At 47.2% G+C, this 25,316-nt stretch overlaps 1 protein-coding gene and 1 non-coding gene across 2 annotated transcripts in view; both read left to right on the plus strand.

Moving 5' to 3' along the window:
- Positions 1-25,316, plus strand: part of LOC137363010 (histone H2B-like) — a 76,064-nt gene that overhangs the window by 33,543 nt on the left and 17,205 nt on the right. The gene's annotated exons all lie outside the window — the stretch shown is intronic.
- Positions 20,127-20,209, plus strand: trnal-gag (transfer RNA leucine (anticodon GAG)). The gene has a single exon. It is a non-coding gene; the product is annotated as a tRNA-Leu (tRNA).

Raw genomic sequence — 25,316 nt, forward strand, 5'->3', positions numbered from 1 at the left:
TTCAGTGTAAATTGTGCAATTCGAGAATCAAAACCAAATGGCGATGCAGAATAAAGGAGAACTGCCAAAACCCCAGATTGAACCAGGGATCTTCAGTCTAACACTCTCCCAACTGAGCTATTTCAGTCACACAGGCTTGGGATGATAAGTGGCAAGTAACATTCGCACCACACAAGTGCCAGGCAATGACCATCTCCAACAAGAGAGAATCTAACTATCTCCCCTTGACATTCAATAGCATTACAATCACTGAATCCCCCACTATCAACATCATGGGGGTTACAATGGGAAGCCATACAAATAACGTGACTACAAGAGCAGGTCAGAGGCTTGGAATCCTGAGGTGAGTAATTACAGTGCAGCTGTTGGCTCCACCCCAGGGGCTGAATTTGTTCTGTAAACCATGAAGCAGCTTCCTCTCAAATCCCAGGTTTATCAATAAATCCTCTTACAAAAGCCCCAAAGTGTGATATATTCCTCTCACTCATCCATGACTCTTGACTCCCCAAAGCCTGTCCACCATCCAGAAGGCACAAGTCAAGAGTGTGATGGAATACTCTCCACTTGCCTGGATGGGTGCAATTCCAACTCAAGAATCTCAACACCGCCAGGACAAAGCAGCCCGCATGATTGGCACCCCATCTGCAAACATTCACTCCCTCCACCACAGTTGCAGAGTGTGTACCGTCTACAAGATGCACTGCAGCAATGCACCACGACTCCTTAGACAGCACCTTCCAAACCAGTGACCTTTACCACCTAGAAGGGCAAGGGCAGCAAATGCAGGGGATACCACCACATGCAAGTTCCCCTCCAAGCCACACACCATCCTGACTTGGAACTACATCGCCGTTCCTTCACTGTCGCTGGGTCAAAATCCTGGAACACCCTTTCTCACAGCACTGTGGGTGTACCTACCCCACATGGACTGTAATGGTTCAAGAAGGCAGCTCACCACCACCTTCTCATGGGCAATAAATGCTGGCCTAGCCAGCGATGCCCACATTGCATGAATGAATGAATAAAAAAGTGAAGTATCCCTTGTGTCATTGTTTTGGTAGAAAATATAACCCTGGTGGAATTGCCCTTCCCAATCACACCTCACTTCATAGAACATAGAAAATGGAGAAAATTTATGGCACAGAATGAGACCATTTAGCAATCGTGTCTGTGCCAGCTGAAAAAGAGCGATCCAGCCCAATCCCACTTTCCAGGTCTTGGGAATGGGATCTGAACAGATCTCAGAGCTCACATTATGTGAATGTTCTGTTGAAGTATTGGTGAGCTGATATACCAGGGGAGATTCACACTGTTAGACACAGTGTGAAATACATTCAAGTATTTATAAAACATTGTAACACGTGAGTAATATTCCCCATTGATTTCTCAGCACTGATGGATTGTGAAGTGGGAGACAGCCATAAGTCTCACTGATTCACACTGACCATGAGCTGAAAATGAAATGAGATAAAGTTCAATCTTCAGCAGCGAGTTGCTGCAGAGAGGTAAGAGTCCTGAATCAAGGAGAGACTTTCTCATACTGCTGTTGAATCTCATTTCAAACACTCCTTGAACTCTTTGCCGAGGAATTCAGAGCTGGAGAATGCCTGTAAAATCAGCCTAAAAAGGAAATAAAAAACACCCACCGTGGGCTCAAACTCAAAAACTTGAGATTCAGAGTTTCATGCTTTCATCGACTGAGCTCACCAGGCCTGAGACAGTGTCCCCGTCCTGTCTGTTATTGGACGGTGCAGCTGTTGCCTCCACCCCAGGGACTGAATTTGTTCTGTAAACCATGAACCAGCTTCCTCTGAAATCCCAGGTTTATCAGTAAATCCTCTTAAAAAGCCCCAGAGTGTGATATATTCCTCTCACTCAACCAGAATAAAAGTTACATCTTTTGCTCTTTTTACCATCCAAACATTGACTTCTATTTTTCTCAGCATTTATTTCTCTCTCCTTTTTATATTGTGCATTTCCCAATAAACATTTCAGTTCAATTATTTATGAGGGATGAAATGAACAGAAGAGATTTTCTGCAATGGTACCAGGGGTGTGGGACGGAGCGAGTGGTTCGGATCTGGAATAGACTGCCTGAGAGTGTCCTGGAGGCAGATTCAATCGTGGCTTTCAAAAGGGAATTGGATAAACACCTGAATAGAGAAAATTTGCAGGGTTACAATGAAAGGGCAGAGGAGTGGAATTAGCTGATATGCTCTTGCAAAGAGCCGTCATGGACATGATGGACTGAATGGTCTCCTTCTGTACTGTAACCATTTGATTCCTTGATTCTAACTCTGTCAAAGTTGTTCTGAACTTGCTCTGCTCCAAGGAGAACAACCCCAGCTTTTCCAGTCTGAAGTTATGAGGAACCATGGGGAACCCACTGTAAACCTTCCTCCAGACAGAAATACAACTGTTCACCACTACACTGTGACCCAGCTGTTCACAATGTACATCAATGATTCGGATGTGGGGACCAAATGTAGTATTTCCAAGTTCGCAGATGACACAAAACTAGGTGGGATTGTGTGTTGTGAGAAAGATGCAAAGCGGCTTCAAGGGGATTTGGACACACTTAGTGAGTGGACAAGAAAGTGGCACATGAAATATAATGTGTAAAAATGTGAGGTTATCCACTTTGGTAGGAGGAACAGATGTGCAGATTATTTCTTAAATGGTAAGAGATTAGAAAGTGTAGATGTACAAAGGGGCCTGGGTGTCCTTGTCAATAAGTGACTGAAAGCTAACATGCAGGTGCAGCAAGCAATTCAGAAGACGAATGATATGTTAGCCTCTATCGCAAGAGGATTTGAGTATAGGAGTAGTGAAGTTTTGCTTCAATTGTATATAACCTTAGTTGGTCTGCAGTTTGGAATACTGTGTGCAGTTTTGGTCCCCTTACCTTAGGAAGGATATCATTGCCATCGAGGGATTGCAATGAAGGTTCACCAGACTTGTTCCGGGGATGGCAGGACTGTCCTTTGAAGATAGATTGGGGAAACTGGGCCTGTATTCTCTAGAGTTTCAAAGAATGAGAGGTGATCTCATTGAAACTTACAAAATATTTAAAGGGATAGACAGGGTAGATGAAGTATTTCCTCCGGTTGAGGAATCTAGAACCAGGGGACACAATTTCAACAGAAGGGGAAAGCCACTTCGGACAGAGACGAGGAGAAATTTCTTTACTCAGTGGGTTGTGAATCTTTGGAATTCTCTACCCCAGAGAGCTGTGGAAGCTCAGTCATTGAGTATGTTTCAAGCAGAGATTGACAGATTTCTAAATACAAATGACATAGGGGATATGGAGATAATGTGGGAAAAAGGCATTGAAGTGGATGATCAATCATCATCATATTGAATGGTGGGGTGGTCTCGATGGGCTGAATGGCCTACTCCTGCTTCTATGTTCCTATCAGTCTGTAAACTTCATACCCATGCTGTCATTGTCCCTTTTATTCCATGGGCTTCAGTTTTACTGGCAGTCTAGTATGTGACATCATCAAGAAGGTTTTCAATAAGTTAAATAAGGAGAAATTGTTTCCAGTGGCAAAAGGGTCAGTAACCAGAGGATGTATTTATCAGGTGATTGAGAAAAGAACCAGAGGCGAAATGAGGAATGATTTTTTATACAGTGATGTGTTGTGATCTGGAATGCACTGTCTGATCAGGACTTGAAAGCAGATTCAGTAGTAACTTTGAAAAGCAATTGGGATAAATACTGGAAGGAAAAATGTACAGATTACAGGAAAAAGCTGAACAGCAGGACTAATTGGACAGCACAACCAAAGAGACAGCACTGACACAATGGACCAAATGGTCTCCTTCTTTGGGTATCAGTCTATGGTTTTATGAACATAATGTTGATACAATTCGTTGAGTTGGAAGGGAAGTGAACCCAGATTCCGGGTATTCTAAACACCAGACGCAAACCAACTGAACAAGCCTGTTCTTTAATCTCTGTTTTTCACACCAGCTTCTCCTCGCTCTTTCTGTGTTTCCAGCCTGGTCTGTTCCTCTGACCTTCATTCCTGACACTTTATTGAGAATGGCCAATTGGGATGGAAGACATTGGAACGGATTTTTCTGTCGGCGGCTGACATGGAGGGCAGACGTCGCACATCCACACGGCAAGAAGGCATTTCAAGTATTTATGAGTCCAATTGTCAGCAATTTTATTCACTGGATCCAATTGAACTAATAGCACACGGGAACCACGGGGCTTCAGAGCCTCGCCTGGTGAAAGGAGGTGACTGGGAGGTGGGAGCTGAGTGTTGGCTTCACTGGGAAGCTGTCTGGTGAGGTAGCGTAACTTGGCAGCAAGGGGGGAGGGGGGAAGGGCATCCGGAATCACTGTCAGGAGTGGGGGCCAATGTGCCAGCTCTGCAGGGGGAGCTACACCAGGGTGCCATTGAGGCAGTGCCACCTCAATGAGGGTAAATGTGAGTGGGTAAATGTGGCTGGGTGTTGTTTACTGTGAAGGCCTTGCACTAAGGGAGGGGCAACCTGTCATGGGCCTCATTCACCCTGGATTCGAGGCTCTCATTGAGGAGGAGTAGAGAGGGAGGGAGGGAAGGGCAGGCACCAGCAGGGACACCACAGCAGCTTGGGGGCCCACAGGAAGGCCAGCCTCGAACAGGAGGCTGGAGAAGGGGGCAGAGGAACACGTCAGCCAAGGTTCAACTACCTGCAGATGTCCGAGTGACAGTGTCTCCACAGACTGCACCTCTCCACGGAGGTTGTCACTGATCTCTCTGCCATGATGCAGCTGTGCCCCATGGGACTTGGTGGGCACCTGATGCCACTGAACTTCTGGATGACCAGATCATTGCGGGGATCCACTGGAGATATGTGTGGAATCTCACAGTCTGTGGTGAATCAGTGCATCAAGGAGGTCACCAATGTCCTGTTCCGGAGGGCCAGTGACTATGTGCACATCGATCCAAACAGTCAGGCTGAGAGGGCTATAGGATTTGGGGCCATCGCTGGATTCCCCCAGGTGTAGGGTGTCATCGAATGCACCCATGTGACCATCATGGCTCCTGCAGACCAGCCAGCAGCCTTCAACAGGAAGGGCTTCCATTTGCTCAGTGTGTAACTGGTCTGTGACAATCACAAATGGATCCTACAGGTGTGTGCACAAATCCCGGGAAGCAGCCACAATGCCTGCATACCAAGGCACTCCCAGGTGCCAGAAACTTTCCGTGGCCCCATGCGCTTTCTGAGATGGATCCTTGGAGACAAGGGCAACCCAGTGAGGACATGAGTACTGACGCCTGCGAGGAATCCACACAAGGATGCAGAGGAGAGGTACAACACCTGCTGCGGGTCAACCCGAGTGACCATCAAGGAGGCCATTGGTCTCCTGAAGATGAGATTGAAGCGCCTGGATTGTTCCAGTGGAGCCCTTCAGTATGTCCCAGCGAGGGTCTCGTATATCGTGGTGGTTTGCTGTGAACAGCACAATCTGGCACTACAGAGGGGTGAGGTGTTGACAAGTGAGGATGTCATGGAGTGTGATGTCTCCTCTGATGATGAGGATGTGGAGGAGGATGCTGCTCAGGCAGTGCCAGATGAAGGACCTCAGGCACAGCAGGAAAGCCACCATGAGATACACACAAGGGAGACACGAGACACACTTATACATTCACGTTTCCTTTGAGCCTTACCACCTTCTGGAACCAAGGCAATAAAGCCTGAGCTTTAAACAGCCCTGCTGTCACCTCTTTCCTTCTATACTACAGCGCCCAGGTACACATCGCACACTGGCAAGGCCGAAGCTTTGTGAACTCAGGGCTTGGTCCCTCACTTCCAGCCCCTTGGGAGGAAGGGTTTAAATGAAGTCCCAAAGGGCATCAACAATTGGAAGGAGAAATAGTGAGAGAACATCATTTCTTTATTCTGTGTGACACCAAACACAACCCTATCCATCTGGAATGTACATTCACCCGTGAACCCCTCAGTGAATCTAGGTGCTCTTCTTAAATCTTTTCCGGGTGCTCCTACGTGGTGTTCCCCCTGCTCTGGCAGCTGAGGTGGAGACAGGCTGCTGACCTTGCTGCCCCATGGCTTGGGATGACATTGGTGGCCGTCCTCTGGCTGCCTGAGGCCTGGAGTGCCCCGGCACACTGAGGGCCTCCTGCACAGGTACAGGGACCCCCCTCTGTCATCGAGGGTGATGGAGGCAGGCACTGGCATCATTGGTGTCACTGGCAGAGGGACTTTCGAGCTACTGTCCACACCAGGAACACCCTGAGAGGAGACCCCAGATGTAGCAGCCAGCTGCTCCTCCCCCTTATAAGACACACTTGTACCTCCCTGCTGACCTGAGAGGGATGTGGACCTGGTGGAGAATTCAGGTGCCTCGTCCCCCCTCTCACCTTGTCACCGCTGGATGGAGCTCATGGACAAAGTGATGGAGTGCAGGTCTGCGAACATCTCTGGCAGCCACTGATTGATCGGCTGGATGTGGCTCTCCATGAGAGTCACCAATCTCACAATGGAGGAAGCCAGACACACCCCCATCAGAGACAGTGCAGCACCCAAGGCCTGGATGGACTCCTCCACCATCCTTGTTTGGTTACACATAGCCTCTGGCAACTCTGCCAGATGTTACCTGACCTCTCGATGCAGCTGCGGTATTTCCCGTGTTGCTGGTGACACCAGAGGCATGTCATCAGCCTGGGGCTCAGTGTGGGCCTGGCCTCCCACAGACCACCAACTGTCAGTGGCCTCGGCTAACACAGCCTCCGTCAGCTGCCCGGGCCTGTCTGTGATGTGCTCATCAGTTTGCGTGAGCGTTTCTGTTCTGGTGGAGGGTGCAGGGGAATGATGTGATGGTGCACCATCTGAGGCTCCCTCCTCCTCCTCAGATGTGTCCGGCTGTCTCCCAGTCTCTCCAGCTCTTTGCTTTTGTCGTTCATCCGGGCCTTCATGAGAAAACAGGGACATTGAAGGGTTAGGGTCTGCCCATCGTGACATTCCAACCACCCCTACTGTGCAGCTCCATTGAAGCAGTGGTGAACAGATGAGCAGTGTGGCTCCTTTGCAGCAGATGCTCCCTTGTGCCCCAGGAGATGTTCACTCACTCTCTTGGGTAGATGCCCCTGTCTCTCCATCAGCTATGGAGCAGCTGCTTTGCTGCCCTGCCTGTTCCATGGCCTCCTCCTCCATCGGGATGAGGACATGGAGATAAGGCACTCCACCGCCAGTCTTGACACGCTCTTTCCAATTGTGGGATGTCTTCTCCTGCAGCCACTATGATGAACAAAGTTAGTCTCCCAGCTGGGACAAGCCCAACATCTCTGATGGTGATAGTCCAGCAGTCCATGATGTGGACACACATATGCCTCCTGCATGCGGCACCTGTTGAGGGACTGTGTGAGGTTATATAATGACTGACGTGTGCCTCTCCTGCTGCCCTTCCCCAATACACATGACTGGGTGGTCACTCCCTTTCCACTAAACATTCCCTATCACTCTGCCACATGCAATGTCCAAAAGGTCCAAAGTGTTTTGAGTTGTCGCCTGAGCAACCTGGATCAGGTCGTTGACCCACTTCCTGCACTGGATCCATGTCCTGGGGGTGAACCCATGGCTGCTGACCTCACCTACTGTCTCCAGCCAGTTTTGCTTGGTCAGGTGGACAGGTTTCCACCTCCCATCCCTGGGGAAGAGGATCTTCCACCTTTCTCTTGCCACCTGGAGGAGAACCTGCAGGGAGGCATTGCTAAACCGTGGGACCATGGTCACGGCAGGCTCGCATTCAGCTCCTTACCCATCAGGCAACAGAGGCAGCAGAACGGGTCCTGGGGCATCAGAGGCAGCAGAACTGGTCCTGGGACAGCAGAGGGCTCTCAGGAAGACACTCCTTTAAACCAGGCAGCAGTGAATGCAGGGCTGGCAGCCCTTTAAATATGGTGCCAGCACCTGCCGTTGTGTCAGATGTCGGTGCCATCGGCACCTCGTTTCCTGCCTCTGGTCCTTGTTTACATGGGTCCCACGCCTCCCCTTCATTAATTGGTCGGCTGCTCCGTGATCGGAGTCGGTCGGCCACATTTCATTCGTGTGGTGACGACACCCGCTTCCGGTGCCTCTGCCGAGAGCCGCACCGTTAGTTTAAAATTCAGCCCATGGGGTCAAGAGTGGAAAATCTCCCCTCTGATTCTCTCTACTTAAAATGAAGGAGACACCAAATTAAAACTGATGAAACCAGGGATTGTATCCTGGTTCTTCAATCTAGTGTTCGCCCCACCTGAGCTATTGCATCCTCACTGTGAACTCATCTTCATTGGAGACAAATATAACTCCAGGCGGAATTTCCCCACCCGTTCATTCCTCACTTCAGGGGAATGGGACCCGACCAGATCGCGGAACTCAGATTATGTTAATGTTCTGCTCTTGATATCTTAACATTATCTTGCGTTTGAGCCACTTTTAATCAGGTTCACGGACAAATTCTTCCATCATCCCTTCTCCCACATTCTCTCTCTCTCATTCATTCTTTATTCCTCACAATCCAGAAAGGGTTAGGAATCAGAGCTCACCTCCAAACCCTCTGCACACAGACCTCTGTCTGTCACCCTGTTTGCTCCAAGATCCAAGAGACCAGTCAATAAATTACACTCTTTATAACACAGAAAGCTGCCTCACAGTGTTGGACACAGAGTTAAATACACTGAAGTCTTTTGAAAAAAGTTCATCTTACGGGTTGTGTTACTGAGCCCACAGAGCAGGAGAAGCCCAGGCTCCAGCCCCAGCCCCACCTGTGCTGTGTTAGCTGATGTCACCTGGTGTGATACTGAGCCACATGGAGCAGGAAAGGGCCTGGTTGTATTCATGGCCTGTGTTCAGTTAACTGAACCCACCCAATGTTGTAGGAGCCACACAGAACAGAATGGGCCCAGGCTCCTTCCTCAGCCTGAGGGATGATAGTTCATCTCACACGGTGTTGTACAGAGCCCCACACAGAACAGGAAAATCCCAGGCTCCATCCCCAGCCTGTGGTATTTTACTTCATCACACCTGGTATGGTACGGAGCCCCCAGAGCAGGAAAGATCCAGCTTCCATCTCCGGCCTTTGCTGAATTAGCTGATCTGACCTGGTTGGCACTGAACCACAATCAGAGAAGGATGGGCCGAGGCTCCCTGGCCTGTGGTGTGTTAGTTATTCTCATTTGATGAGGTACTGAGCACCATATAGAGCAGGAAGGGCCTGTGCTCAGTGAGCTGATCTCACCTTGTGTCGTCCTGAGACCCACACACAGAGCAGGACTGGCCTAGGCCTAATCCTCGGCCTGCGTTTAATTAGATGATCTCATCCAAAAGATTTTGATAAGGTTCCACACAAGAGGCTTCTCTATAAGATTAAAGTCCCTGGTATCAGTGGTAATATATTGATCTGGATTGGGAACTGACTGGCACGACGTGGACAGAAAGTAGTTACAGATGGATCTGGATCTGTTTGGAGACCAGTTACCAGTGGTGTCCCACAGGGATCGGTGTTGGGTCTGTTGCTCTTTATTATTTTTATTAATGATCTGGATGTAGGTGTAGGGGGCACCATCTGTAAAGTTACAGATGATTTGAAGATCTGTGCGAGTGTTCAGACTGTAGACGATGCTCGACTGTTTCAGGCTGAGCTTAATGTGTTGGGAGATTGGGTTCATGACTGGTAAATGATGTTTAATTTGGGTAAGTGCAGTGTTATTCAGGTGGACAGGGCGAATGCTCAACATTCATACACCCTTCAGGGAAAAACATTAAAGCAGGTGGAGAAAGAAAATAATTTTGAGCAGAGATCTGGATGTTCTGGTGCACAGATCTCGAAAGGTACAGCAGCAATGCTGTGAAGTGATAGCTGGAGCAAATAGGGTATTGGGCTGCATTCAGAGGATAATTGCCTATAAGATGGGGCTTATTCTTTCATGGGATGTGAGCGACACTGGCAAGGCCAGAATTTGTTACCCATCCCTAATTGTCCTTGACAAGGTGGCGGTGAGCTGCCTTCTTGAATTGCTGTACTCCATGTGGTGTAGGTACACCCACAGTGCTGTTAGGAAGGGAGATCCAGGATTTTGACCCAACATCAGTGAATGAACAGCGATATTGTTGCAGATCAGATGGTGTGTGACTTGAAGGGGAACTTGCAGATGGTGGTGGTTCCATGCATCTGCAGCCCTTGTCCTTCAAGGTGGTGGAGGTCTTCGGTTTGGAAGGTGTTTTCGAAGGAGCCTTGGTGAGTTGCAGCAGTGCATCTGGTAGATGGTACACACTACTGCCACTGTGCGTCAGTGGTGAAGGGAGTGAATGTTTAAGGTGGTAAATGGGGTGACAATCAAGGCAGCTGCTTTGTCCTGAACAGTGTTGAGTTTCTAGAGTATTGTTGGAGCTGCACTCATCCTGGCTTGTGCCTTGTAGATGGTGGACAAGTTTTGGAGAGTCAAAAATCACAGAATTGTTACAGTGCAGAAGGAGGCTATTCGGCCCACTGTGTCTGCATAGAATCATTGAACATAGAAAGTTTACAGCACAGTAAGGCCAAAAATCGGGCAACCCAGCGGAATCCCATTGTCCAGCATTTGGACCGTAGCCCTGCAGGTTCAGGTACTTGAGGTGCACATCCAGACACCCCTTAAATGAGTTGAGGGTTTCTGCCTCAACTACCCTTATCGGCAGTGAGTTTCAGACCCCTCGCACCCTCTGGGTGAAAAAACGTTTCCTCATCTCCCCTCTAATCGTTCAACGAATCCCTTTAAATCTATGCCCCTTAGTCATTGACCTCCCTGCTAAGGTAAATAGACCCTTCCCATCCACTCTATCCAGACCCCTCACAATTTTATACATTTCAATCAAATCTCCCCACAGCCTCCTCTATTCAACCCCAGCTGATCCAATCTTTCCTCATCGCTGCATTTTTCCAGAGCTGGCAACATCCTCGTAAATCTCCTCTGTAACCTCTCTAAGTGCAATTACATCCTTTCTGTAATGAGGTGACCAGAACTGCACACAGTACTGAAGTTGTGGCCTAACTAATGATTGATACAGTTCCAGCATAACCTCCCTGCTCTGATATTCTATACCTCGGCTAATAAAGGAAAGGATTCCATAAGCCTTCTTAACCAACTTATCAACCTGTCCTGCTACTTTCAGGGATCTGTGGACATTCACTTCAAGGTCCCTCACTTCCTCTAGACCTCTCAGTATTCACCCATTAATTGTGTATTCCTTTGCCGTGTTTGACCTCACCAAAGGCATCACCTCACACTTCTCCAAGTTGAATTCCATTTGCCACTTTTCTGCACACCTGACCAGTCCATTTTTCCAGCTCTCCTAATGTGCATTTCACCTCGTGCCTAGAGCTGAATTATTCATTGCAGAATTCTCACTATCTGTTTTACCCTTGGTGCCACAGTATTTATATGAATGGTCCAGTTAAGCTTGTGTCTATGGTTTCCCCCAGGATGTTGATGGTGGGGGGCATTCAGCGATGGTAATGCCGTTGAACGTCAAAGGGAGATGGTTACATTCTCTCTTGCTGGAGATGGTCATTGCCTGGTACTTATGTGGTGTGAATGTTACTTGCCACTTAGCAGCCCAAGCCTGAATGTTGTCCAGGTCTTGCTGCTTCTGGACACGGACTCCTTCAGTATCTGAGATGTCCCGAATTTGTCCTTTTATGAAACCTTGGTCAGGCCTCACTTGGAATATTGTATCCAGTCTTGGTCTCCTCACATGATGGGTGATATTGAGGCTTTTGACAGGGTACAGAGGAGAGACATTAAACTAATTCCCAGTGTAAGACATCTTCGTTATCAAGTTAACGTTTCGGGTCAGTGACCCTTCTTCGGAGTTCCGAAGAAGGGTCACTGACCCGAAACGTTAACTCTGCTTCTCTTTCCACAGATGCTGCCAGACCTGCTGAGTGAATCCAGCATTTCTTGTTTTTGTTTCAGATTTCCAGCATCCGCAGTATTTTGCTTTTATCTTCGTTATCAAGTTAGACTAAAAGAGTTGGGACCCTACACCTTAGAGAAACCTAGACTGAGGGGTGATCCGATTGAGGTTCATAAGTAATGAAGGGTCCAATTTAGCATGGGAGAGGAGTCATAATTGTTTATTGTAAAAGGCCAGATGTCACCCGGATCACATTAAATTTCATTTTCAGCAACGGGTTAATGAACCAGGAGGGCTGAGTGGTTAAGGTGCTGGACTTAAAATCCAATGAATATATGTCTGTGTGTGTTCAAACCCCACTCCTGGTATCTGTGCTGGCCAAATGTTACTTGTTGTTTCCCTGACTTTTGCCTTGCACCATCATCTCTTCTGTCATTTAATCACTCCTGCCTTCCAACCGATCACAGCTTCCTATTATTTGCCCCAGCACCGTTCGTTGTCTCTGCACTTGCTTATAAGCTGGTAAACCTTGAACTTAATCTCCTCTGTCCCTTCACAATGACCTTCTCATCTTTCCTGAACTGTGGTTCCTCACAGGATCCACTCGCTGCCTCTCCGACTCCCCTCCAGGGGTAACTGAAGGCCCTGAGCCTGGGTCTTGCTTTATACGCTTGCTGGTAGTTGAGTCCTTGCATGTCCAGACTCCTCCAGGAAGGGCTTGCCATAATCTTCCAATCTTCCCTGGATAAGGGGATTGGAGAGTGGCAAATGACACCCTTATTCAAGAAAGGGTGCAAGGACAGTCCAAGCAACTCCATGTCAGTTGATTTAACATCAATGCTGGGTAAGGTTTCAGAAATGATAATCAGGGAAAATATCAATGGACATTTAGAGAGGTTTGAGTTAATTAAGGATATCCAGCATGGATTTGTAAAAGCCAGATCATGCTTCACTAATCTAATTGAATTTTTTGATGAAGGAGCAGAGAAGTTTGATGAAGGAAATGCAGTGGATGTTGTTTCTATGGATTTTACGAAAGCATTTGATAAGGTATCACATAAAAGGCTGGTTAACAAAATTGAGGCTCATGGAAGAGGAGGGTCAGTGTCCAATTGGTTAAAAAATTGGATTAAGGGCAGAAACAAGCAAGTTGTAGTAAATGGTTTATTTTCAGTCTAGGGGATGGTCGACAGTGGTGTTCCCCGAGGGTCAGTGCTGGGATCACTGCTTTTCTTGCTATGTATAAAATATGTGGATCTTGGAATACGGAACAGAATCTCAAAATTTGCTGACAATACCAAACTTGGAGGTGAGGCAAACAGTGAGGATGATATGAACCGCCTGCAATAGGACATAGATAGGCTAGCAGAATGAGCAGAGAGGTGACGGATGGAATTTAATACTGTTAAGTGTGAGGTGATGCATTTTGACAGAAGGAATAGGGAGAGGCAATGTATGCTTAATGGCACAGTTCTAAAGAGTGTTCAGGGACAGAGGGACCTGGGGATGCATGTGCATCGATCTTTGCAGGTAGCAGGGCATATTGAGAGAGTAGTAGTAAAATATATGGCATCTTGGGCTTTATACAAACATACAAGCATACGAACATATGAATTAGGAGCAGGAGTAGGCCACTCGGCCCTTCAAGCCTGCTCCGCCATTCAATAATGTCATAGCTGAACTGATGACCCACATTTCCAGCTACCCCTGACCACCCCCTTGCTTATCAAGAATCTATCTACATCTGCCTTAAAATATTCAAAGACTCTGCTTCCACTGCGTTTTGAGGAAGAGAACTGCAAAGACTCACAACCCTCTAAGAGAAAAAAAATTCTCCTCATCTCTGTCTTAAATGGGCGACCCCATATTTTTAAACAGTGACCCCTAATTTTAGATTCTCCCACAAGGGGAAACATCCTTTCTACATCCACCCTGTCAAGACCCTCAGGATCTTATGTGTTTCAATCAAGTTGCCTCTTACTCTTCTAAAATCTGGTGGATACAAGCCAAGCCTGTCCAATTTTTCCTTGTAAGACAGCCCACCATTCCAGGTATTTGTCCAGTAAACCTTCTCTGAACTGCCTCCAATGCATTCACATCCTTCCTTAAATAAGGAGACCAGTTTTGTAGACAGTACTCCAGATGTGGTCTTACCAATGCCCTGTATAGCTGAAGCATAACCTCCCTACTTTTGTATTCAATTCCCCTCGCGATAAACATGAGCATTCTATTAGCTTTCCTAATTACGTGCTGTACCTGCATACTAACCTTGTGCGATTCATACACGAGGACACCTAGATCCCTCTGCATCTCAGGGCTCTGCAATCTCTCACCATTTCGATAATATGCTTCTTTTTTATTCTTCCTGCCAAAGTGGACAATTTCACACTTTCCCACATTTTACTCCATTTACCAGGTTGTTGCCCACTCACTTAACCGATCTACATCTCTTTGTAGCCCCCTTATAAGAACATAAGAAATAGGAGCAGGAGTAGGCCATTCAGTCCCCAAAGCCTGCCCCACCATTTAATAAGATCAGGGATGATTTGCCCCAGACCTCAACTCCTCTTTCGTGCCAGCTCCTCATAGCCCTCAACTCCCCAATATTTCAAAAATCTATCTCCCTCCTCTTTAAATGCTTTCAGTGATCTAGCCTCCACAACTCTCTGGGTAGAGAATTCCAGACATTCACTACCCTCTGAGAGAAGAAATTCCTTTGCATCTCAGTTTTAAATGACTGTCCCCTTATTCTGTAACTATGTCACCTAGTTTCAGATTCCCCCACTAGTGGAAACATCTACCCTGTCAAGCCCCCTCAGAATCTTATACATTTCAATAAGATCACCCTTATTCTTCTAAACTTTAATGTATAAAGGCCTAACTTGTTAGCCATTCTTGATAAGTCAACCCCTTTCTCCCAGGAATCAGCCGAGTGAATCTCTTTTGACTGTATCCAATGCCAATATATCCTTTCTTAAATACAGGGACCAAAACTGTCCACAGTACTCCAGGTGTGGCCTCACCAACACCCTGTACAGCTTTAACAAGACTTCCCTATTTTTAAACTCCAACCCCCTAGCAATAAAGGCCAAAATTCCATTTGCCCTCTTAATTACTTGCTGCACCTGCATGCTAACTTTTTGTGTTTCAATCACAAGAACACCCAGATCCCTCTTTTTTGGAGTCTCTGTCTATTTAAATAATAGTCTGCATTTTGATTCTTCCTACCAAAGTGTATGACCTCACACTTTCCTACATTAAACTCCATCTGCCAAGTTTTTGCCCACTCACTCAACCTATCTATGTCCCCTTGCAGATTCCTTATGTCTTCATGACAACATGCCCTACCTATTTTTGTATCATGAGCAAATTTGGATATATTACACTCTGCCCCCTCCTCCATGTCATTAATATAGATAGTAAATAATTGAACCCCAAGCACTGATCCTTGTGGCACTCCACCAGTCACATCCTGCCAATGAGAAAATGGCCCATTTATGCCTACTCTTTGTTTCAAGGAATTGGTAACTGGTGTGTGCATCATCACTTCAGGAAGTGATGTCATACAGTATGTGACAGAATAGGAGATGGGATGATCCCCGGTAAGATGTGCCTGTGATACTCTCCTGTAAATTGTATATAGTATTGTCAGTCTTCAATAAAAAAGTCAAATTATTTGTTGGCGTTGATCAGTGTGTGATTGGTAAGTCTGTGTGAAGAACAGGGGTTGGCAACATGTCTGCACATGGACACCAGTGTCCACGTTAAAACAGTTCGGTCCGTGACTGATAATTTCAGGGATGACAAATTTCCCATTGGCTTCTTCTTCCAGACCAGTCTGACTTTCAATCAAATCGCAGCCGTCAGTTTCACAGCTGACAGGTCCTGAGAGCAGAGACAACGTTTCAGAACCTCGGACAAGTTCGGAGCTTTCCGGCAGTTCTGATTTCATTTAAAAGCCCTCCAGAAAAACCCGAGCTTGTCCGAGTTTCGGAAGTGCTGTCTCTGCTCAAAGCACCTGTCAGCTGTGAAACTGACGGCTGCGGTTTTAAAAAAAAGACTAAACATAAAGCTGAGAGTTCTCGCTCTCTGCAACTGTCAGAGAGAGGGAGAGAGAGAGAGGAGAGTAAGAGGGAGAGAGGAGACCGGGGGTGGGTGTCGGCAGAGAGAGAGGGGCAGAGAGAGAAAGGACAACCTGAAAGGTTTACCCCGTATCCTTAGATTATGACCCCTGGTTCTGGACTCACACCCAAATCCCATGAACGAATAAAAAAAGTCACAACTGTGATTGGCTCTTGTAGCGGACTCTGGTTAACAGACAATATTCGGAGCGCCGGCCCCAGACTGTTTAACACTGACTGAGCTGAGAAAATACAACTCACCCCCGAGAATCCACAGCACAGACCGAGCGGAGGGGAAAACCTATCCTGGGAACTCTACATTCAGGGAACAGTTTGTCCTGTGAATATGCAGATGTGAATATTGTGGAAGAGAGATTGTATTAAAGGGGAGGGCGGGTTAGTCGAAAGCCACTGTGTTTGTGGGTCCGCTCTCATCGCCGGATTTCAGAGTCAGTCTTGTGTAAAATCAAATGATTTTTCAGTCAAAGAACCGCCCTGCTCCCTGCTCAGCCCCAAAGTGGGAATTCGGGATCTTTTTTTTTGACTTCAAGATTTCAGTTGAAAAGTAGAGAACATGTCAGCGAGGGGTGAGAGAGGGCGGTCAGTGCAGCAATAAAACCAGGTGAAATGGAAAATGGAGTCCTCAATCCGAGTGAAAGCTTTTCAACAGCAAACATACTGGAGTGAGAGACAGGAAGGATCTAGTCTGGAAGTCTGGAGTCTCTGAATTTCAATGGAATTGGAGAGTTTGTGAGGAGAGAGAAACACAGAGAGACAGCAGGAGCCGGGAGCTGACAGCAGCTTGTCTCCGCCCCGTCCTCTCTCTGCCTTGAAGTTGCTCTGTGCCACCATCACCGGCTTCATTTCTGACCCAGTTCACATTGACAGTGAGAATTTGTGCAGAGTCCCGGACATGACCGATAGTGCAGCCGCCCAAACGGCTCCTCCAGCCGCCGCCGCCGCCCAAGTCAAGACCCCCAAGAAGATGAAGGCGGCTCCCCGGAACAAGCCAGCCGATCTCCCGTTGGGCGAACAGATCCTCAAGATTGTGCCGGCTTTCAGCGATCGCAAGGGGATGTCCCTGGCCGCCATAAAGAAGGCTCTGGTGTCGATGTGGAGAAGCTCAGGACCCAGATCAAGCAAAGTATCAAGAGGAATGTGAACAAAGGCTCCCTGGTGCAGAGCAAGGGACAGGGAGCCTCCGGCTCCTTCAAAATCAGCAAGAAGGAAAACCCAGGGAAAAGTGGGAAAGACGGTGAAGAAACTAGCAGATAAGAAATCTTTAGTGAAGAAACCAGCAGACAAGAAATCTTTAGTGAAGAAACCAGCAGACAAGATATATTTAGTGAAGAAACCAGCAGCTAAGAAATCTTTAGTGAAGAAACCAGCAGCCAAGATATCTTTAGTGAAGAAACCAGCAGACAAGAAATCTTTAGTGAAGAAACCAGCAACCAATAAATCTTTAGCGAAGACACCAGCAGATAAGAAATCTTTAGTGAAGAAACCAGCAGATAAGAAATCTTTAGTGAAGAAACCAGCAGACAAGAAATCATTCATGAAGAAACTAGCAGACAAGAAATCTTTCATGAAGAAACCAGCAGACAAGAAATCTTTAGTGAAGAAACCAGCAGCCAAGAAATCTTTAGTGAAGACACCAGTAGACAAGAAATCTTTAGTGAAGAAATCAGCAGCCAAGAAATCTTTAGTGAAGGCACCAGTAGACAAGAAATCTTTCATGAAGAAACCAGCAGACAAGAAATCTTTCATGAAGAAACCAGCAGACAAGAAATCTTTAGTGAAGAAATCAGCAGACAAGAAATCTTTAGTGAAGAAATCAGCAGACAAGAAATCTTTCATGAAGAAACTAGCAGACAAGAAATCTTTCATGAAGAAACCAGCAGACAAGAAATCTTCAGTAAAGAAACCAGCAGCTAAGAAATCTTTAGTGAAGAAATCAGCAGACAAGAAATCTTTCATGAAGAAACTAGCAGACAAGAAATCTTTCATGAAGAAACTAGCAGACCAGAAATCTTTCATGAAGAAACCAGCAGACAAGAAATCTTTAGTGAAGACACCAGTAGACAAGAAATCTTTCATGAAGAAACCAGCAGACAAGAAATCTTTAGTGAAGAAAACAGCAGACAAGAAATCTTTCATGAAGAACCTGCAGACAAGAAATCTTTCATGAAGAAACTAGCAGACAAGAAATCTTTAGTGAAGAAACCAGCAGCTAAGAAATCTTTAGTGAAGACACCAGTAGACAAGAAATCTTTAGTGAAGAAATCAGCAGCCAAGAAATCTTTAGTGAAGAAACCAGCAGACAAGAAATCCTTCGTTAGAAACCAGCAGACAAGAAATCATTGGTGAAGAAACCAGCAGCCAAGAAAGTGACAACAAAGAAAGCAACAGCCAAGAAAACGAGCAGCAAGGCGGCGGCAACGCCAAATAAGGCGGTGAAGAAAGCAGCGCTTCAGAAAAAGTCTGCTGCGAAGAAGGTCAAAAAAGGCAAGAGTGCGGCGGGCGGAAAGGCGCTGAAGAAAGTGCAGACATGGACGAGCAAGGTCAAGCCGAAAGCAGCGAAGGCTCAGAAAGCAGGGTCTGGAAAGAAGTGAAAGAGCGCGGGAAACTTGCAAACATCTGAACACAAAGGCTCTTCTCAGAGCCACACACATCTCTCAGGAAAGAGCTGATCCCCTGATCAAATGATCCCTGGCCAGGCCCCGCCTGCAGATTCCACATGGAAATGATTTGGAGTAAATCCAGGATCCCTGGTGACTCGCTGACATCCCCTCCACCCAGCCCTTTCCCCACTATCTGTAATAAAACAGAAGGATGTCCGGCCCTCACTCTAACTGGAGATGTGTTCGGTGTAGTCTCAGTTCACAAATTCAGGGGGAGAGTCCTGTCAGGTAGCTCGGTCACTCTGACTGAAACCGCCAGTTCCCCGGGGCTGCAGACACTGACACTGCGGGGAGAGAATCCCCGACTCTACCCCGCTGCCGGGGGAACAAACAACTTTGTGTCCGGAGAAGAGGGAGGGCCGGGGAGAAGGTATATATTAAAGCGCTGCAGTGGACTCAGCTCCTGTGTGTGCATAACTCTCACTGATTCCGTCCTCTGGGAACAGTGCGGTGTAAACAGATCAGGTTAGGAGAGAAACACACAGCCCGAGAATGGCCTCTTTCTTCCTGCATTTACTCTGTTCCGGGAACAGATTCTCATTGAGAAGCGGCGCTCAGATCACCGGAGAAAAAAAAACACAATTCAAACTGTCTAAATAAAAAACAGAGAATTAACCCGGACACTTCCATTATTAAATTAATTCATCAGCTCCGAACCAGTTCCCGTTAATGTACCGGGATAATCTCGGGATTTATAAAATCGAAGGCAGCGGGATTTATTAAATTGTTGATTCTGACACCCTGTCGTTCAGTTCTTCATTTAACTGGAGGGGGAGATGTGTGAGCAGAGAAACAGAGCGAAATCCAGAGAGTGAACTGAAAACACAGCTGGACAGATGTGAAACAGGTCAATCCACTGTGACAATAACTCCATCACTGACTCCCTCCTGACAGTAACGAGCCCTTTCACAGAGACTGTGGGTGGCTCTGAAAAGAGCCTTTGGGTTATTAGATGACATTTTGGCCGCTTTACTTTATCTGGGAGCTCTGAGTGCTGGTTTTCTTGGGCAGCAGCAAGGCCTGGATATTAGGCAGCACCCCGCCCTTAGCGATGGTCACCGCTCCCAGCAGCTTGTTGAGCTCCTCGTCGTTGCGGACGGGCAGTTGCAGGTGTCTGGGGATGATGCGGGTCTTCTTGTTGTCCCGGGCCGCTTTGCCGGCCAGCTCGAGGATTTCAGTGGTCAGATCCTCGAGCACAGCAGCCAGATAGACCGGGTCTCCGGCACCCACACGCTCAGCATAGTTGCCCTTTCTCAGGAGCCTATGAACACGGCCCACCGGGAACTGCAGTCCAGCCCGGGAGGAGTGAGACTTGGCCTTGGCCCGAGCTTTCCCGGTGGTCTTTCCTCTTCCAGACATTTCCACAATCTCACAAATACTTTCACAAAGAATGAATAATTTCCTTCGCATTGATAATAACCGGCAGGCGGTCAGGATGGCCGAGCGGTCTAAGGCGCTGCGTTGAGGTCGCAGTCTCCATTGGAGGCGTGGGTTGAAATCCCACTTCTGACACGTTGCGTTTTGACTGCACTGGAGGCGTTTGGGAGCAGCGGTGAAGAACAAAGAAAGAGCAGGAAAGAAGATAGACAAACAAAATAACAATGGACCCAAAGATGTTGCATCAAAACATTCGAGTAAGAGGCAACTAAGCAAACAGCAGGGCACATAAAAGATCAAAAATGTAACCTTTGTATCGGGGTGGAAGATGTTGCCAATATCCTTAATGAATACTTTACTGTCTTCTCAAATGAGGGGGTGATGCAGATATTGTTATGAAGGAGGAGGAGTGTGAAGTATTGGACGTGATAACTTAAGGAGAGAGGAAGTCTTAATGGGATGAGCATCCTTGAATGTGGATAAATCACAAGGACCAGATGAAATGTACCCCAGGCTGTTGAAAGAAGCCAGGGAAGAAATAGTGGAAGGTCTGACCATCGTTTTCCAGAGAATTGGAGGTCTTGTAACGTTGCAATAAAAGCGAAATACCACGCAGACCAAGCATGGCTGAGCCTTTAGAGTAGAGAAACAGGGCTGAATTCCCTGAACCAGTGCTACAGCTTTCAGAATAGAAGGAGCCGATACAAACCTGATGGGTTCCACTTAAACAAAAGAGCTGGAGGTGTTGACAGTCAGAACAGATAAAATGTGCAGGAGTGTTTGAAGCAGATTCTGTGTGGTTACTGTCGTTGTACTATGGAGTTATTTCAAGGAGGTGATTCTGAATGTAATGGATCAACGTGGACCCATCCAAGGCAAAGGTCACTGAAAGTGGCAACGCAGGTGGATAAGGTAGTCACGAAGGCATATGGCATGCTTGCCTTTATCGGTCGGGGCATAGAGTATAAAAATTGGCAGGTCATGTTGCAGCTGTACAGAACCTCAGTTAGGCCACACTTAGAATATTGCGTGCAATTCTGGGCGCCACACTACCAGAAGGACATGGAGGCTTTGGAGAGGGTACAGAGGAGGTTTACCAGGATGTTGCCTGGTCTGGAGGGCATTAGCTATGAGGAGAGGTTTGAAAAACTCGGATTGTTTTCACTGGAACGACGGAGGTGAAGGGGCGACATGATAGAGGCTTACAAAGTTATGAGCGGCATGGAAAGAGTGGATAGTCAGAAGCTTTTTCCCAGGGTGGAAGAGTCATTTACTAGGGGACATAGGTTTAAGGTGCGAGGGGCAAAGTGTAGAGGGGATGTGCGAGGCAAGTTTTTTACACAGAGGGTGGTGAGTGCCTGGAACTTGCTGCCAGGGGAGGTGGTGGAAGCAGATACGATAGCGACGTTTAAGAGACATCTTGACAAATACATGAATAGGAAGGGAATAGAGGGATATGGGCCCCGGAAGTGCAGAAGGTGTTAGTTTAGGCAGGCATCAAGATCGGCGCAGGCTTGGAGGGCCAAATGGCCTGTTCCTGTGCTGTACTGTTCTTTGTTCTAAGCTTCCCTGTGGTCCAGCCTGGTTGAATGGAACTGAAGCAAACAAATCATTCGGAAGAGGAAAAGATATGTAAGGCCATGAAAGCACAGAATTCAGATGGATGCAATACCAGATGGTATGGCAAGAGTGTAAAACAGCAACAGACTGGTGAATAAAACATTCACATTGAATAAGACAAGAGAAGAGAAGGGTAATAATAGTGTCAGAGGTGAGTTGTGACACTGTTCACATTCCACCTTGATCTGAATAGGACTGTTGAAGGGAGTGATTGAGAAGAATAGAGGAGAAATGAAAAGAAAGGAGAAATAAACAAAAGGTCTTTTGATTTTAGAATGCTTGTTTTTGGAAATGACAGACTGTAAAGTGTGTGTCAGAAGATATAGAGCGAAGTTGGGTGTGACAAGATCACAGGAAAGTTGTGCCCTGAGACAAGGTGCGTATTGACAGGAAAGCTGCTTTCTTTTGCACAATATGTAATTTATTCATAAAATTTGTGCAATTACATTGCAAAGCAGTTCAATTTTAATATTACATAAGGTACAATACAGATCAGTTTCTTTCAATAAAGTACATGAGGTATCTCACTATCCCTGCCTGCACAGGTTATATTCACAGTATTTACATTACACATCAAACATTCTCTGGTGCAAACAGCCCGAGGGGTTTTACACAGGTTCCAGCCTCTCGCTGCGCTAGGGCCTTAGACTGTCCCTTTTCTATTGAGACTCCATGCTGGCTTCCCCAAGCTTTAATGCCGTCCCACAGCACATAGTCTTGGATGTTGCAATGTGCCAGTCTGCAACACTCGGTCATGGACAGCTCTTTGCACTGGAATACCTGTCCCACGGCCGTGCTCGTTCTCAATAGAGATCATTTCAAATGAACATTTCCTAAATATGTGCTTTCTCTCTCGCAATAAGAGAACAGGATGTCTAGCAGATTCAGTGTGAGACAATAACACTGCCGGGTAAAGGCCGCTTTCCAACTCCAATCTTAACAGAGGAGATTCCCCAAACAGCTGCAGTAAGGTGCTGTAAACTGCTGGAAGCGGATGTGTGTGGAAATGGTGATGTTACTGAGGAGGTTTCTTAGTATAGAATGGACTGTGTTTAGGTGGGAATATTACTGAGTGTTAATTGTAGCGGGACCATATTTAAAAACTCTGGCTTTCTGGAAAGCCTTGACTATGAAGGTCGAGTCTGGAAGAGTTTGCGTGGAGAGCTGGGTTTCGGTTCTACTGTTAATAAAGGGTTTGAAATTGGCAACCCGGAGGAAACTGGAAGTGGAGCTGAAAGATGAGGGGCCGTTCTCTCTCTGTCTGTCACTCTGGGTGTCTCCTTCATTCTTGCTCTCTGTTTAATCTTCACTCTTGTCTCCTCCCCTCCCTGCTCTCACTCTGCCTTTCTCAGCCAGGTCCGGGCGGCCTGTAAAAAAAAGGAAGCTGACGGAATCAGTCTCTTTTATTGTGCACTGATTTGAGGCAAGAATTATCATGGTGGCTGTGGTAGGGAAGAGACGGTCGCCCACCTCCTCCTGGAATGTGTCTTTGCAAAGCAGGTGTGGAAAGAGATGCAGTGGTTTTTGTCAAGGTTCATCCCAAGCAGCTCGATAACACAGGAGGCTGTGCTCCACGGGCTGTTCCCAGGGACGCACACCAAGATAAACATCAACTGCTGCTGGAGGACTATCAAATCGGTGAAAGACGCCCTTTAGTCTGCCCGAAACTTGCTGGTCTTCCAGCGCAAACAGTTGTTCTCCACCGAATGTCGCAGACTGGCACATTCCAAGGTCCAGGACAACGTGGTCAGGGACGCACTTAAGCTTGGGGCAGCCGCAGCAAAGGCTCAATGGGGAAAGACCACTGTGTAAGGTCCCCCCACCAAGCAGAGCGGAGGGGCTGGATCCATGGGAAACCCCTCGAACCGTCTCGGGAAAATTTTGTGTGCTGTAAATGTAGAAATGTATATGGCATGACAATGAAATGGAAGAGTTGTGAGGCAACTTGTGATTAGATGGAAGGAAACTGATCACCTTTGCGCTGTTTGTATTTTTTGACTTGATGCTGTTTTAAACTGTTTGGGAATGTAATTTCTACAGATTTTTATGAATAAAGTATATTTTGGAAATTTAAAAAAAAAGTCTGGCAGATTACCAGAGTATGGTCCATGAGGAAAGGCATCATTACCCTCATCGACAAGCGGAAGGGGGAGGGGGCAGAAATCAGAAATTGGCGGCTCATCTCATTGCTTAACATCGACTACAAGATTCTGTCAAAAGTCATTGCCAGTCGAGTCAAATCTACTCTGGAGTTGGTGATTGACCCTGATCAGACCTGGACTATACCAGGCACGAAGATCTCTGATAGTCTTGCGCTACTCAGGGATACGATCACCTATGTATGGGACAGGAGGGTGGACACCTGCCTCATCAGCCTGGACCAGGAGAAGGCTTTTGACAGGATATCGCACACCTACATGATGGACGTACTTTCCAAAATGGGGTTTGGGGAGGGAATCTGCAATTGGATCAAACTGGTCTACACAAATATCAGGAGCGCAGTCTCAATCAATGGGTGGGAATCAGAAAGTTTCTCAATCCAATCTGGAGTCAGGCAGGGCTGTCCTCTCTCCCCTGTCTTCTTTGTTTGCTGTATTGAACCCTTTTCTGAGTCTATTAGGAAGAATGCGAGTATCAGAAGGGTAACAATCCCAGGCAGTGGAGGCACTCAGGTTAAAACCTCCCTGTACATGAATGACGTCGCCGTTTTCTGCTTGAATCCGCTGCCTGTGCGCAGACTGATGAGCATCTGTGACCAGCTCGAACTGGCCTCGGGAGCCAATGTTAAACACAGCAAGAGCGAGGCCATGTTCTGTGGGAACTCAGCTGACCGATCCTTTGTCCCCTTCACCATTAGGTCAGACAACCTGAAGGTGCTGGGGTATGATTTGGAAGGGCCGGGGCGTGCACCAAAACCTGGGAGGAATGAGTAGCCAGGGTACAGCATAAGCTGAACATGTGGGAGCAGCGATCTCTCTCCATTGTGTCAGGTTACTGTACGTGGTGCAGGTCTAGCCCATACTGCACTCCTGCACTGTGGTAATCACCTGAGCCATTTTCCGCTTCATCTGGGGATCCAAAATGGACCAGGTCCCGAGGGACACGATGTTCAAACCTCTGGAGAAAGGCGGGAAAAATGTACCCAACATCGCCCTCATCCTGATGGCTACCTTTGTGTGTGGCTGTATCAAGCTGTGTGTAGACCTCCAGTACACAAACTCCAAGTGTCACTCCGTGCTGAGGTTCTATCTGTCCCCAGTGTTGCGAAGGATGGGCCTGGTCGCATTGCCGTGGAACGCTCCATCCAGTTGGACTGTGCTGTAACACCTATCCTTCATGGAAAAGTTTCTGTGGAAAAACACCTTTGACCACCAATCCATCAGGCACTGGTCTGCACGGAATGTTCTCAAGGCCCGACGGGAAAAGAAGATGGTGGATCCTGTCGGATGGTTCCCCGAGCAGACTTCCAAAGTCATTTGGCGGAATGCCCCATCACCAGAACTTTCAAACAAGCACCAAGATGTAGCTTGGCTGATGGTGAGAAGAGTCCTCCTCGTCAGATCCTTCCTGCACGCCCGAAGTCTCACCCCCTCTGCACAATGCCCTCGAGGTGGCTGTGATG

Source organism: Heterodontus francisci, unplaced genomic scaffold, assembly GCF_036365525.1.
Source record: "Heterodontus francisci isolate sHetFra1 unplaced genomic scaffold, sHetFra1.hap1 HAP1_SCAFFOLD_51_2, whole genome shotgun sequence".
Taxonomy (NCBI): Eukaryota; Metazoa; Chordata; class Chondrichthyes; order Heterodontiformes; family Heterodontidae; genus Heterodontus; species Heterodontus francisci.